Raw genomic sequence first — 16,056 nt, 5'->3', positions numbered from 1 at the left:
CACCTTGATTGAGCACCAGAAATAGGAGCTAAAAGTAAACTAAGGAAAACACACCTACTCTTTGTCGGCTTTTGGCAACTACAGATTAGAAAGTAAGACATAGGCCGATCAACCGGAAGGGTGGTGATATTAGCAAAACCTAACTTCTACTTTCATCACTTAAGTATCGTTTGCCACTCATTTTATTTGTCTGTTATTTCTCACCCCATCGTGCTTGCTTTTGAACGGAAGAGACACAGCATTGCTAAAAGCAGGCTGTATTCATCAAAAGCAAACTCTGAAAACCAACTAGTTCGAATTCTATTTCAACGTTTTTAATCCGGGTAACTCTGGGAAATTATTTGACCTTTCTGGATGTCAGTTTCTTCATCTGTAAAATGTAGATAAAATACTATGGTCTCACTGAGTTGTTATAAGTTCATACATGCAAACAGAGTACCTGGAACATAGTGAGCTTTCAATCAGTGTGACCTGTTATTAGTATTGGTGGAGGAGGGGAGAGGATAGAGGCTGCTGTGTTCTACTTATTATGAGAGCTGTGCAGTTCTGTTTCTCCTTTGCCCTAGATGGGGTGTCCAAGGCTGTCCCCCGCTGGAGTGTGGGACTGCTTCTGTTTTAAGGTGGTGAGAGCCCTGTCTATCCTGAGACTAATGCAAGGTCTCAAACTCAGTGTAGATTTTTGTGTGTGAGTGCCTGGGGCTGATCACATTCTGTGTCCCATCGTATTTTGAATTGTTTTAAAATCAGCAGTTCCCTGGTATGAAGAACATGTACAGAAGCGGGTTAGCAGAGAAGTGATTGGGAGCCAATTATATGTATGTTATGCTTTCTAGTGGTGCCAGCTGGTGTATCATCTTCCTTCTTTTCCTCTTGGTTATTTCTTTAGCACCATGAGAAAGGCTTTCTCCCAAATTTCAATAAGTCCCTCACTCAGACTGTCGCCCTTTAAAACTGTCCCTGGAGGTAGGGTTCAGAATGAATATCCATTCTCTTTCAGTACTGCTTTACATCATTCCTTGACCGAATGTTTTGCTGCTTTTAACTGCATGTGCTGCTTTAACGTTTAGCCTTTAACTGTCCCCTTTCCTATCCTTGACTGCCTTCAACAGTCACTATACTCACCCTGACCCCTGACAAAGGACACTTTGTACCCATCTTGAGGCAGAGACCAAGTGATGGCTTCACCAAGCCCATTTCCTTCTCTTCTGGCAGACGGCTAAATTACGTGACCCCGCCAACACGCAGTTGGTAAGCAACAGGGGACAGCCTGGCCAATGGAATGTGCGTGCAAGGGTGGTCAGCTGCTGCAAGGCTGGGCCTCTGAAACTCTTGACAGGATTTTTAGGGGACACTATGTGATGATTTTCCCTGCACCCCCTTTTCCCACCTGGCTATAGGCAGGGATCTGTGGTAGAATTCTGGATGAGGAGCCACAGGATGGCAGGAGATGGTGGGTCCCAAATAACTAACTGTGCAAGTCAGAAATTCCTTCCTTCCAAGCAGGCTTTGTTGGACTGTGATGTGAGGAAGAAATCAATCCAATTGGATGAAGCCACTGAAACATTCGGTGGCTATTTGTTACAGTAGTTAGCCTATCCTTTGTTTTAGAACAAACCCAGAACAAACGATACCCTATCTCATTCCCCTTCCCTTTTAGTGTTTGTTCTCACTGTTAAAGCTGACTTTCTGTCGATGCAGTCCCTGCAGTGTCTCAGCCTATTTACATCACCAGAAATTAAAGAAACTACAATGTATGCATGTCCATTCCAGGAACTACCCATGTCTCCTGCCTAGTTTTTCCTGTAATTTTCCATTAGCCCCCATATGACTAACTTACCCTACTCCTTGAATATCTTACCTGCCTTCTACTTTTCCTAGATCACAGAAATGCCAGGGCCAAGTCCTGGCAGCTAAGACCGAAGAGCCCTGTCACCCTGCTTCCCCTTAATCTCTCTGCTTGCCCTGAACTTTCTATTTCTTAATTGCCCTCTTCCAAGTTTGGCATCCACATGTCCGCATTTTCTGAGTTCTTTCCTACAACTGGATGTTCTTATTAAAGCATCTTTATTGGCTTCTTATCATTTTGCCATTAAAGACCTGTTACCAGGAGACCGGAGTCAGGAGACTTTCTGCCTTGGTTCTTGTCTTGCTCGGAAGAGAAAAATTCAAGTGCGAGACAACACATTTAGTGAAAATGAGATTGCAGGTTTATTTATGAAACAAAGCTGCAAGCAGGCACCTGGCTAGTCTGAATGATCCATGTAAAGAGGAAAATAGAGTTGTTAGTAAGTTTGTTCTATATACTTGAGCACCTGGCTACAGTTGGGCACTCAGCTAATCTGAGTGCACTGACCCTTGGAACTCCAGAAGCTACACACTTTAGTCAGCTTCTAGGTTCCCCCTTCTCCTCCCCATTCTAGACCTTGGGAATAATGTACAGCTACAAAGGCTTTCTTTCTCAGCCAGTAAAGGCTCTTCTGTCTCAGTTAATGAAATTGCTACAGAGACTTCCTTTCCCACAGAGTTTCAAAGACTCCCTTCCTCCTCCACTATCTTGCTTGTTTTTTTTTTTTTTTTTTTTTTTGTCTTTGGTGGTTTTTTTTTTTTTTTTTTTTTTTTTTGGGCGGTGGGGGTGTGGAACCCTGCTAGAAATGAAGATCCCAGGCTCTATCCCAGATTTAGTGAACTGTAATAACTTCAGGATGGGTTCTAGGATTCTGCACGTTGAACAGTCTTCCCAAGCATTCTAGATGCAGCGTGGTTGACCAAGTACTACGGAAGTGCAAGAAACTCTTCTCATTTTCTTGGGTACAGCGGCAGTGCAGGAAGAGTAGGGAGGCCCTTCATAAATACTGGGAGTCATGTGGCCCCTCTCTAATGAGCTTCCTTTTAGACTTGCTCATGTAAGCTGGTGGTCCTATCTGCATTGAAAGGTGTGCAAGGTCAAGGGTTTTTAAAAGTCACATTTTAGGTGTGCGACCAGGCTGGGGATTTTCCTCTCTTTTCTCTTATTTAAACTCCTGTGCCCCGGTCTGCTATGCTAAAAACCTGAGTGAACAGGAATCTCTCTGCTCCCAGGTGGTGAATTCCTCATTGTCGATTGATTGATAATGAAAATCCTGTGTTCAGCTCTACACAATGTAGCTTCTCTGCTCTTAGTATTGCTTCTCAATTCCCCTCCTACTGCAGGTCTTTTTCTGACTTCATTTCTGCCAAAGACCAGTCCACCCCCTGTGCTCCGAATGTCATCTCCCGGTGTCCTCTCGATTTCCCCTTTTCTTCACCCTCATGTGTAACCCTACCCATTCTACTTGCTCTTGTCCAGCTGTATGCAAACACATTTAGGCTTCTCACATCTTGATTATACATCTCTTTGGAGATATACTCTTATCTTGAGATGATAGTCACAGAGGCACACCTCGGATACACAGAGGGGTCAGCTCCAGACTGCCTGAACAAAGTGAGTCACACGAACTTTTTGGCTTCTCACTGCTGATAAAGGTTTGTTTACACTATACTTTGTTCTGTTAAGTGTGCAATAGCACTATGTCTAAAGAAACAATATACACACTTTAATTTAAAAAAATATTTGATTGCCAAAAATTGCTAACTATCATCCAAGCCTGTCGGAGAAATGGTGTCAACAGACTTTCCCAACTAAGGGTTGTCAGGAACCTTCCATCGGTAAAAAACCACACTGTCTGGGAAGCATAGCACGGCTAAATGCAGTCAAATGCACTGTGCCCTTGCGCATTTCACCCTGTATTCTGCACCCGTTGCTTCACTGCACAGCTCATACCACAGGCACCAGCAGCCCATTGGTATTGAACCTGATGGATGGTTTTGGGTTCTCACCATACTTGGCTTCTCAGAAAAGCATGTGGCACAGCCGACAGCTTGTTCCATGTTGAGATAAATTCTCTTCTCCCCTCCTACGGTACTGTACTCTCCTGGTTTCCTTTCAGCTTCCCTGGATGTTCCTCTTACCATGTTTTATGTGTGGAACCTCATTTCCTTCAACTTGTCCCTTCCATATTGAGTTTCCTCGGATTCCATTTCCAGGTTCTCTTCCCCATGGGTTGCCATGGTAAGATCTTGTCTGCTTCTTTGTCTTTCATTGTATTTCCATGTGATGACTCCCTGATGGGAATCTTCAGGCTCCACTTCTCTCCTGAGTTACAATTGCAAATGTCCAGCAGCCTGGAAGCCCTGTCTTCATGGCTGACCCACAGACACAAGGGCAGGAGGTCCCAAGCCCAAGTCTTCTTTGATGTGGAAACATGTGCTGCCCTATGGGTCTTTCCTTCTGTGGACAGGCTCCGTTACCCTCCCGATGTTGTGAGCCAGTGCCTGGGCACTCTCTGTCAGTTTTCTGTTGTCCTCAGGGCCAGTATCACCATGCCCACCTCCTTGTGAATATCTTTCCTCTTTACCTCGTGAATATCTCCTTGTTTCTGCCTCGTGAATATCTTTCTTGTCTGTCCATCTTAGTTGATTCCTACTGTGGCCACCTGAATCCCAGGCGCCAAGAAGTCCCACTGAAATTGCTGCGGGAGCTTACTCATTGTGACCCCTGACCCCGTGTTGCGCCCAGGGCCATCTCCCACACTGTAACCAGAGTGACTTCTAAAATGTACATTCTGGGGATGCCTGCCATGCCTGACTCTCCACACTCTCCTCTGTCACTCTCCACTGACTTTAGGAAAACATCCAAGGTCTGTGCGCTGGTTCACGCCCAAGCCCTTGCTTACTCCCTTTGTCTATGGAAGGGCTTGCTACTTGGCTTCTGCCTTACTTGATGATGCTTATTTGTTTGTTTTTACCTGTTCCCCTCCTTCTTTGACAGCCCGTGTTCTTTCTGGTATTACTGCTCTGTTCCCTCTGCTAGGTTTCTTTCCTCCAGTCTTCCCCTGGGAGATTTCATTTCTATTTCATTTCCTGCAGGCAGCCTTCTCTGACTCAGCACAGCTGCCCTAGGGGCCTTTCCCAGAATTCCCACTGCACCCTGTTCCTTTGGACTACATGGGCATTGCCTTATTCTTTGTCAATATCCACTACAGAACTGTGAGCTCTTTTAGGAGAAGAGACTGTGATAGTCCCACCATTATCTCCATCATTGAGCTCTTTTCAGGCTGAAAGGCAGAACTTGAATATGTAGGTGTTGAATACAATTGGCTTGATAGCAGTAGCTCTGGGAATCAGAGGCATTCTCTTCTTCTCTCTTTGTTTCCTCCACTTATCCTTCCCCCTCCCACTCAAATTCTCCTACAACCTACACCACAGGACGGGACACCTATGGCAATTGTATAATAATAATTAATAGAGACACTTCAGAATTTCGTAAACAAGGAAAAGTGCTTATTTAAAAACAGTCAAGAGTAAAATAGTCACTATGATTTACATTTTTACTTGTTCTTCAAGGTGTTGCCTTCTGGTATCACAGTGCATTTTTTGCTTATTCATTTTGTTTTTCTTGCCCAGTTGTTATATTTATCATAATGAGGTACTTATTTATTTTCCAGTCGTCAAATGTTTAGATCAAAATACAGGCATAGCACATAGTTAATGAAGGATGGTTTCTATTTAAAAACATGTACTTAACATACCACTCCCACTAGTGCATGGTCAGCCTATTTCTAAATTACCAAGGGCAAGGCGCTTAAGGTGTGCACATTCTCAGGCTCCCATTCCATCATCCCTCTTAACATTGTCCTAATTGCTCTCTGTGTCTTTGCCTTTGATCCTAAGACCCGAGCTTGCTTCCCTATCATAGAGCATCCTTCCTGCATCGGTTCTGTTTGAGCGCTACTGGATTCATTCAGATCCTGGCTCCGCTATTGCCAGCTGCATGGGCTTGGTCAAGATGCTTGATTCGTTCATGTTTAAAATGGGAAAAATAACAATATTTTTCTTCAAAGGTATTTGGTAAGTAGTAAGTGAGCTAACATATTAACAGCACCTAGCACAGCATCTGGCCCCGAGTAAGTCTTCATAACTGTTCAGTATCACTAAAGAATTCTGTCCTACTGGGTGCATAGCATTTTCCTTCTCCATATTCCTCCTTCATTATATTCTGTATTATTATATTATTATCCATTATTATACTGGAGCACGTAGTGTTAACCCTGAAGAGTAGATTCAGAATATACCTCAGCTAATGTCCATTATATCAGTATGAATGCCACATTTGATTGAAGTTAATGACTTCACAATTTATTGAGCTTGTACTCTGAACCAGACACAGGACTGGGGCCTGGGGAGTCCAAGGTGAAGAGGACACATGGTCCATTCTTAGTGGAGCTCACATTGTGTGTGGAGAGTTGGCCAGGACGTGATCCAATGCAAACAAATAGAAGCAATAAAAAAGCATGCAAAACTCAGTAGAGAGGCAGGAATTATTGACTAAGGGAGGAATCAGGAGGAGGCTGTGTTACAGAGGGGCTCTGCAGGATGAGTATAATTTTTCTGAGCAGGGAAGAGTGCAGACCTTCCAGTTAAAAGGAGCAGCATGTATAAAACACTCAAGGGTCATGAAAAATATGATATTTTCAGGCAAGTGGATTAGTGGAAGTAGACCGTAACATAGACATACAGGACCAGGTCAGAAAGGGGCCTTTATGTTACACCATTTTATAAATTGGTTTTAGGGAGGACATTCTGCCTGTGATGTCAGTTTTATACAGGAGGGAAGAGAGGCCAGAGGCGGAGATCATTGATAAGGATGAGGCAAGAGCATAGGTATCAGCCTGGGCTGCTAGAGCAAGTACCCTAGACGGGGGGCTTCAGTAGCAGACAACTTGTATCTCACAGTTCTGGAGGATGAAAGTCCAAGATCAAGGTGCTGGCAGCATCAGGTTCTGGTGTGCAGACAGCTGCCTCTTGCTATGCATTCATGCGGCAGGAAGGAGGAGGGGGAGGTGCAGGGAGAGAGAGCAAGAGGAAGAAGGAAGAGGAAGAGGAGGAGGAAGAGGAGGAGGAGGAGTGGGAGGAGAGAACAGACAGTTTTCCCATCTCTTCCTAAGAAGGGCACTAATTCTATCATGAGGGCTCCACCTCCCCAAGGCTCTATCTCTGAATACTGTCACATTGGGGTTGGGGTTTCAACATAAGAATTTTAGGGCGACAAAAACATTCATTTCCTGGCACCAGCTAAGTGATACCAAGGGCCTGAAATAAGGCAGAGGTAATGGGGCCATAGAAAGACCTGGGATGTTGAGCTATCCGTAGGAAGTAGACTCAACAGGACTTAGTGACCATTTGAATAACTGGAACAATGAGAGGAGTTGAGTGACTTCCAGCTTTCTGGATTAGGCATCTGGGTCACACCTGGGGTTACCTAGACAGCCTGGCTTCACAGACCACAGTGCTGCTCCATGAGAAAGTATATCAACTCCTTTCCCTATAGTTCACAACTCTCCCAAATAGGATCTACCTCCAGCTGCTTCTCAAAGCCTGTCTTCCATTGTTCACTAAGGATTGTTCAGCAGGGGTTGTTTGCATTCTGCCCTGCCAACCCACCACCTCACTACCTGCCTGTGGAGTTTGATCACAGGGTTCCTTCCACGTGCTCTGTATTCTTCCATCTAATCTCTCATTGAAGGTGACTCTGATCTAACCTGGTTTAGAAATTATCCCCAGCCACGCAGAATGACGCGGCTCTGCCCTCTCTGCTCTGTCTGATCTTCCAGTGTGTTCAAGTGGTTTTCTCTGGTACATACAATGCTGTGTTCTCTTCAGTGTGTCTCGTCCTGGCCACACAGGGAGATTATCTCCAGCTTCCTTGTAGTTCACATTCAAACCCCATGGGCCCAAGTCCTGACCAATGGGAATTCATGCAGAGACAGCTGAGAGTGTCGGGAGGTCTCCAGGTTTTGACTCTTCTGTCTTTGCTTTTGAAGGAGGAATTCCAAAAGGGCAGAGAAGAGACAAATTGACTTTAATTGGCCAAGGAGAGAAGATTGACTTTAACTTAGACTTTGTGTGAGTGACCAAAAACAACAACAACAACAACAAAAGCTTCCTCACGGTAAACTGCTGAGATCAGGGGATTAATTTGTTAACCCAGTGAAGCATGGTCTATCCTGGCTAATGCGACCACTAATATTTGGTGTCAGAACACATCGGGGATCCCTTTGTCATTCCACACTGTGCTTTTCTTTGTTCTTAATGAATATCTTTAGAATAAAATTGAACATTTGTTTGATGATTTAATGAAAAAAGGGCTCTCAGGTGGAAGATAAAGTAATAATCCAATATTTGTAGCCACTCTTGTTTTCTCCACATTTTAAAAAATACTTCTCTTCAGTTAATGCCTCTGTACCTGAATCTGTTTCTTCATGTTAGAAAATAAATAGTCTCAATTGATCGGAATTGGAGAATCTCTCTTAGTCATATTCCACTAAATCACCCTTTGTGTTTATGAGTAGAAGAGAGATAAAGGAAATTAAACTTGTCTCCTTCTGATTACCAAAGTCCTTTGGTAGAAGGAGTAACATGAACTTGCATTATTACTTTTTTTTGAGGGACATAGGGATGCTGACCTCAGCTAAAGTGTCGTTAGGTGTTGCTATGCTACCAATGAGACTGGGCCCACTTTGTCCACTTGTGTATAACACACCCTTTATTGCATTTTTCCTTAACGTCTCAATTTTGATGTAATGCCACCAATTTGAAATGTGTATATATTGCTCCCTGCCCTTGAGGACCTTTATCAAAATGAGATATTTTAACCAGAATGAGACACTAACAATTTCCTCCTACCCTGTATTTATTTTGTCATAAAACCCCGTGCATCCATGAGACTGATTTTTCAAGTTTATTATCTCAAAAGTGATTTTAGAAATATTACAAATAATAATACACGATTGAAAAGCAAAGGAGAAATTTCATGTGGATGACAGTTGCTATTTATAAACTCCTCAAGCTGTCTTTTCCCAGGTTGAAGTATGGGCAGAATCTCTCAAATAATTTAGAGGGTTGGTTCCAACAGAAAATGTGAACCACAGCACTTTCTGTTTTTGTTTTTTCATGTTTAAATGCAAGTTGCATGTTGAAACTGAAATCTTCTGATTTTGGAAAGTGTATGCTTATAAAGATTTGAAATATTCTCCTCCTTTTATTTTTTCCTCCTGAGGGTCCTTTCTGGAAGGAAAGAGGAAAAGAGGATGACTCACAAGAAAGTTTGTTTTCCTTCCTAGTGTCCACACTATTGTAACAAATGAAGGGACTCTGGACCTGGAGTGGGACTCAAGAGACTTGAGTTCTTTCTCAGCCATGAAATCTCCGGGTGGCTTTGAGTTAGCACATGCCTTCTTATGGGACCTCTGTTTATCGTGTGGATTAGGTGAGATCTGACTCTATTTGGGTGTCAACTAGGGGTACACATGAGAATCAATTGGAGAACATCCTTAAAGCCCACATTCCTGGTCTCCATTACAGACCTATTGAATTAGAGTATCGAGGAGTGGGGACCCAAGACATTGGTACTTTTAAGGAGCTTTTCAGGAGACCAGGTTAGCGTGAATCCATAAATCAGCACCCTATGGATGCAGGCATTTCATAAAGTTTTGGTGATGGATGGAAGAGGAAGGGAGGAACTGGGGCCCGAATGCAAAGTCTTCAGCAGGGGACCTAGAGACAGCCCGGAGAGGCTGGCGGCTCAGAAATGAGTCACCACAGGGGATCAGCGCGCTAAAGCTAAGGCCACACCTACTCCATCATCTTGACCAGGCTCTGTGCGTGTGTTTTATAGTGCGCATGTGCATGTCTGTTTGGACTGATGATGATTATTTTTAAAAGACAGTTTTTTTGGCCCTTCCCACAGCTTCCCAGCATTAGGACAGGGTGGAGTAAACTATTTGCATATCAGTGTATAGTTCACAGCAGTGCGAGGGGAAGGTCCATGGCTTATTTGCATTTTCCAGAGGAGGACTTCAGGCTCTGAGAGGGGACGGTCAGGCAGAGGCTAATGAAGGAGACAGTGTCTCACTGAGATGGTGCTGTAATAAACAAGACACATTCATAACCACTGATAGGTTCTGACACAATACTCAGTGTGAATTGCTCAAGAATACACAACGTGGGTAGGGACAGGGTGGAGTGGAAGGAACATGGAATTGGAGCCCAGGGGACTTTGGTGTTCTGGGGAACATATAGATTTATGTCATCTGGGGAAGGTTGTTCTCCTTTGCCTTGGTCACATTTTCTTTACCCACAAAAGGAGAGAAATGGGCCAGTGTATTTGTAGTTTCTTGTAGCTCAAACACGCTAACTCACGTAGATGGAGATAACATGTTAGAAGACAAGGACAGGCTGAACTGTTTTAGGAAAATGCCATACTTGACTGATTTTTATGATTCAAAACATTCCTTAATGGTAAGATTGTGTTTAAATCAAATTAACCCCCCCAGGATCCTTCAATGTTGGGGACACATAAAGATGACTCAGAGATGGCTGAGACGCAGAGCTACTAGTTGGAGTTGTTGGGAATATTTCTCAGTGTCACAGGATCACGGAGTGAAGGGGGAAGCGTGCGCTGCTGAGCCCAGCCTCTCTTCTCTCCTGTTACCGCGTGTGGCGATGGAATAGGGGCTGGTCACCTCGCTCCCCTGGCTTGGAAAAATGCTCAGTTTCTTCTTTTAAAATTTCGCCTACAATGACAAGCCTTGCCTCTTCCCAGAGAAGTCTGATGAGGACCACGTGAGATAACCTATGGGAGAGTGTTTTGTAAGCTGTAGCGCTCTGTGCAAAAGCTTTGCTAAGTGTAAGTTAGTAAGTTATTATGGCCTCTGATCCACCATGTGTCTATGGAAACCCACAACCCTTGCTTGGATCACTCAACTCTGGCCTCAAAGTTGGGCTTAGGGGAAAAAAGTGAAACTCTGTTGACTTTCTCTAAATCCCTCGAGTTAGCTGGCTAGCTTCCCAGAATCTCATCAAAACAGAACATGAACCAATTGGGTTGGCCAGGCAGAATGGAAAGGGAAAACATTAGGCCCTCCTCACTACTGGGCGCTTAACTCGATTAAAGGAGTTTTGTTTTCCTGCCCTTATTTACACCCCATGCCATTATTACCACATGTGACCGTGAACAAGTCACTTTCCTTTCTGGGCTCGAATTTCTGGCTCTTCCCAATTTTAGAAATTTGACAGGATGATTTCTAGATTCTGTCTAACCTTGTGATTTAAGAAGCTTTTTACATGATGAGTTAGTTCACATATAAAACAGCATCAGGGCCGCTCCAGTAACTGTGCTTTACGCTGGCGCTTCAGTGCACTGGCAGGGGAGGGAGCACAGGGTGGCCCGGCACTGCCTTCTTTGCTCTGCCCAGCTCAGCTGAATGGCCTTGATCGGAACACAGGCCTGTTGCCAGATGTAAGTGTGAGTCCTGCTGTGCTCTCTCCGAGGTGACACGAACTCAGAAATCTTGAATGTGGGCTCTTTAGCAGCTGCGAAGCACGGAGCTCTGGGTAATGATTGGAGTCAGGTCCAAATGGGCTGCAAAGTGAGACGGGACAGTAGGGCAGTTGCTGGAGCTCCTGCCCCACCCCCCTCCTCCCCACCTGCCTCCAGGAAGGCTGCTCTGGCTTTTGTACCCCTGGGGGCAGCAGGGCCACTGAGGTCTGTGCTGTAGATGCCCTGCCCATATGCACCCCTACCAGTTAGGGCACTTGGGTTATTAGGTAAGATAATGCATGGGTACAGGAGCTAAAACCTAAACCAAACCAAGAGCATTATTACTGTAATAACAGCCCAGTGGTTTCTGCTGGGTAAGAGGGAAGGAAGGAGCCTTCCCCTTTGGTCTGGTTTGGAAAATATCCTCTTTCTTTGTTCTTCCCTCCCTTCCCTCCCTTCCCTTCCCTTCCCTTCCCTTCCCTCCCCTCCCCTCCCCTCCCCTCCCCTCCCCTCCCCTCCCCTCCCTCCCCTCCCCTCCCCTCCCTCCCCTCCCCTCCCCTCCCCTCCTCCCCTCCCCTCCCCTCCCCTCCCCTCCCCTTCCTTCCTTCCTTCCTTCCTTCCTTCCTTCTCTTTCTCTCCCACATTTTCTCTTTAACAGACATTGTCAGGTCCTTGCCATGTGGCCAACACCACTGGGTATAAAACCAAACATGAAATGATGCAGGTTTTCCCCCATTTGGGGGATGGGAAACCTGCCATGGGTAATGGACATGCAGACAGATCAGTGCCTTAGTGTGTTAGAAGTCCAGCCTCCAATTTTTCTCATCTGTAGGCCTGGAGGTGCATTTTGGATGCACATGGCACGCCCTCAGAAGTGGTAGAGGTTGTTGTCATAAAGAGTGCCACCGGCAGGCCCTAGCTGGCAAGCCTACAGGGCTGGGGGTTCCTAAGCTGGCTCCTGAAGGAGGCGGGGCGTTAATTGACAAATCGGAGTGGGGAGGGCAGTGCAAATCCCTGCTCCCAGAAGTACAAAGGGGGAGGCCAGTGGCTTAGACTTAGGGCGATATTACCTACCATAGATGGGAAAAGGTATGCTTACCTGCTCAGTCCAACACATGTCCTTCAAACCGTGAACACTGTCGCTTTACAGAGGACCCCCTGGAATTTCAGAGTAAACCGACACTCTCGTCTTTACAATAAAAAAATAATGTTAGTCCGGCCTCCCCAGAACACTGAAATATGCTACAGCTTTAGTAATTGGCTGTAGATTTCTATCTTTTGTGGGGTAGCATTTTGTTTCAACATAATTTCCTCTTTACATGATTTATTTGTGTTGCTTATGTACATCGTGAACTCTTTCTACATTAGAGCTTCACGCTTTCATGCCACCAATAGAGAGAACAGCTCCAGCTTAAAACACACCGATAACGTGGGGGATTACTTCTTTAAAATAATATGTATGTGAGTCGACATGCTAAGTAAATCATGGGACTCATTTAAAAACCTTGCATGTATATGCTAATCCTTCATTCCAGAAAATTCAGTTAGTGCGTCTGGATGCACAGCCAGACCAGGAGCTCGGTGACAAGCGAGCTATGGTGGCAGCGCATCCTTATCCAGGGGCAGGCAAGGGGACTTTCCTAGCTCTTTGCTAAAGGCAAAGGGTACGAATGGCCGTCTTCTGGACCTGCCCGCTCTCCGTAGTGCTCACCATCTGCTTTGGGCCCCCGCCCTGCCCCACTGCCAGTCACCAGTCGCCCCCTGCTGGACCTGCTCTCCAGATCCCATCCCTCCAGTTGCTGACCCCCATCTGGGCATTTTCTCTGGCAGGACCCGGTTCCTCCCCAACTTCCATCCCTTCATTCCTTCCTCAATAATCTAGTTCATCCATTTGGCCATGCCACACACTCGACAAAGACTCTAGAAGACTGGAAGATTGCTAAGACAGTCTCTGTTCTACAAAAGTCAATAGACCAGTAGAAGGGAAATATTTGGAGAGTCCACTGAAAAGTATGGACCCTCCCTACAAGAAAATCACTCACACATAACCTCAGAAATGCTTGTAAGCTCTGGATCATGGTTCCCAGATTAAGAAGCCAGGTAAGAACTGACCAGTAGAAATATGTGTGTGGTGAGTTGAGGCACCTCCCAGCTGAATTCCTGTTCACTGAGGGTTTAGTCTGTCAGTTACGTGACAGCAGAAAACGTGATAGATAGAAAAGGTAAAGTAAAATAAATCAGATAAGGCATTGGAATATTCTTTGTAAACTATCTTTTGCCCTAAAGAAGTAAAGTATTACTACCAATACCCAATAAGTAGTTGAAATAAAGACCGGTATAAACAAAGACTGAAATGAAGACTCTGCTCTGACGGGTGTTAATGGTATCACCATCATCGGCTTCCCCTTTTCTTCCAGACACATGCGGACTATTTGGCTTCGTCTCTTTGCAGTTGAATAGGACCATGTGATTAGTTCTGGACCTGACATCTGTCACCCAGGCCGAGACAGTACGAGCCTACTTGCAGTTCCCCAGCCTGCGATTCTCTTTCCATCGGGCAGGAGGTTTTATGTTGTGATGGTGAAGCCACACACACGATTGATGGGGGCAGGTCGCCTTGCTGAGCAGCCTCGAGAGTATCATTCAGACCCCCGCTGGAATTTGGGGGGATGACACACCACCCTTTATGCCACACCGTGGAGATCTGGGGAGTTGTTTGTTTCTGCAGTGTAGCCTGGTTTCCCTCCGAGAACGCGTCTCCCAAGGGCACCGGCGCGAAAAAGGATGGGCATGCTTCACTGACGTAGATCTCTGATCTGCGGAGTCTGTGGTTTGCAGCGGCCAGTTTTTCCCTGTGTTTACCTCTAGTGCTCCTGTACTTAGAGCAGAACACAAATGTCAACCACATCTGTAGGCCACAATAAAAATAGCCACACTTTGACCTCTCTTGCCCGAAACATCGGTAACTACAATTTTGAAGAAATAATTGCTTACAAGGTGCCTTGCAGCCATTGCTAGAAATGTGTGTTCCAGTCGGTTCTTTCCCCAGGAAATTGCATGAATGGCATGTGGGAGAGAAGAGGGTCAACATGTGACTGCTAATGTGATTAATCCAAGGGCTTGGAATAAATGACTGATCGTCTTCAGTGGTTCCTGGGGTGGGGGTGGCTTAATGCTGGTTAAACACCTGGGTGAAGGGGGCAGATTCATGAATGATTCAGCGGCTGGGAAAAGAGCGGAAACACTTTCCAGTGGAACAATTAATAAACATCTCTTCTGCCACATTACATGTGAGGGATCTCACTTTAATCCTTTAAATGCTTTCACCCTGTGTAATTAGGTAATTAGTTTAGGAAACATTGTAACAAATGCACGAGGAGAAAGGAAAACAACACGTGCAGATGCATACATAAGAGCCTTTTATTTTATATCAAATCAGTCCTTTCTATTTCTTTTCTTGTTGAGGCGTAGCAATCTTCCCAGGAGTCTCACGCCCTTTTCACAAGGATGGGACCAGTTTTGAGCCCTAAACAAAAGTGCTGCAGAGAGCACAGAACTGACACCCTCCTGAAACTCCATCAGTGTCTTGTAGTTCATTTTTAAGCCAATCATCAAAGGATAGGCCCTGAAAGGCCATCTACAAGGTGGACACACCAGATCTCAAATGGCCTTTGGCCCATCCTCTTGATAAAAGAACGCCTTGACATACGCTGCTTTGGATTCCTGGTCATTCTCTTCCTTCCTTCAAGGACTCCACTTCTTGACTCTGTCCTCTTTCTGTGAACTTTTCTGACCTTCACAGCAGGGCTCAGTGATATGAGATGTTTAAGACCTCACCTTTGAAAAGTTTACAATTTACTTGGAGTCTGAGAAATAAGATAAGCCTATGAGCAATTGACTAATTATGAGATGGTATAAACTTTGCAGCTAATTTGTGGGGCATTTAATGAGATCTGCATAGTCCTTCAGATCACTGGCTCCATGGCCGTCTTTTTCTCCCTCCCGTATCTTCTCATCTCCCCCCAGCACCCACCTTTCAGTTCCTCTCCAGGCCCAGGGCCCACGCCTGCCACACTGTGGCTTTGATCTTCGGTGATGAGGGCGCTGCCTATCATTTTCAACATGTGGTACTTTGTCTGTGTAATGAGCAGCACAAGGACAGTGACGATTCACCTGGATAGAAGGTCCAGGCAGGTGCAGTAGGATGAGAGAAAGGCTGATGGTTCTTTGTAAAGTTTCCAGAAATGAGCATCTCCTCTGGGAGAGTGAACAGAGCAGTGAAGAGAAACTGAAAATAAAGAAATTACTAGAAGACTTGGAAAAGCAAAGACCCTGGAGGTTTGATTCAGCAATTCATACCCTACACTCAGCACGATACTCAATTATTTGCTGAATCAGCACATGGATAGGGAGTTGGTGGAGCAGGCGAAAGAGACAGAGCAGTGCAGAGGTGCATGTCAGGTGGGCGTTTTAAGGAGGAGAATTGGGGGAGTTTGGAGAATACATTGCTGTTATTGTGACAGATATTGAGAAGGGCGTCAATGGTGAAGGGGAAGGTGGAAGACATTTACTTGGCATGAGGTTTTTTTCTCAGCGGTTGTAGGGATTTGAGCACTGTACTCAGTGATATGCAGTTGTTGGTCGCGGTAAGTTGGGTTGCT

This window comes from Artibeus jamaicensis, unplaced genomic scaffold (genome assembly GCF_021234435.1).
Source record: "Artibeus jamaicensis isolate MK-2021 breed Jamaican fruit bat unplaced genomic scaffold, CSHL_Jam_final contig_465, whole genome shotgun sequence".
NCBI classification, from domain to species: domain Eukaryota; kingdom Metazoa; phylum Chordata; class Mammalia; order Chiroptera; family Phyllostomidae; genus Artibeus; species Artibeus jamaicensis.
This window is presented reverse-complemented; position numbering follows the sequence as displayed.